Raw genomic sequence first — 712 nt, forward strand, 5'->3', positions numbered from 1 at the left:
TGACGTTTAGTTAGGGGCTGTAATTTTACACAGAGAGATCTCAAATGCAATAGACATTGTTTGCTGTGCAAGTGTGCATGTGATCTTGCATTTACTTTTCAAATGGGTGGTGGATTGCAGTCACGTGATCAGTTTTTCAAAGGAGCTTTGTTATTTCTAATGTGGTGGCCTGCAGCTTTCCTCATGTTAACATGACTTTGGAATTAAAGTATCATCAGATCACTTCATGTGGATTTTTATACATTATTGCTATGGAAAGCTTCAATGACAAATCATTAAAGTTTGATATTACATTTGTTCCAGTTTGTCACACGACAGAAAAATGTGTTATTAACCACAAAGACGTTTAATCATTTAAAAAAACTGCAAGTAAATAAAATAAATATTAAAATCTCGAAAAACAGCAACTCAAACGGGGCGGGCGTGTCCGCTGCCGGAATGAAGCCACGCCTACTCCAGGGACAGCTGCCGTCTCGCTAGGTTGTGGCTAGAAGGGGTTCAGCCACGGCCAAAATCTCGAAGTCTCGCGATGTTTTCATCTTAACCCATCATTTCACGCGATTTAGACCGTAGCTGTATCATATCTAGCCAGAACTGCTGTGTTTTTATCCCAACCCTGATCATCTCGCGAGATTTGGCCGTTGCTGTATTCCCTCTACACATAACCGTCTCTCTCTCGCTGCTATCGTAATGGATTCACGTAATTATTTTA

The sequence above is a fragment of the Paramisgurnus dabryanus genome, chromosome 2 (assembly GCF_030506205.2).
Source record: "Paramisgurnus dabryanus chromosome 2, PD_genome_1.1, whole genome shotgun sequence".
Lineage (NCBI taxonomy): Eukaryota > Metazoa > Chordata > Actinopteri > Cypriniformes > Cobitidae > Paramisgurnus > Paramisgurnus dabryanus.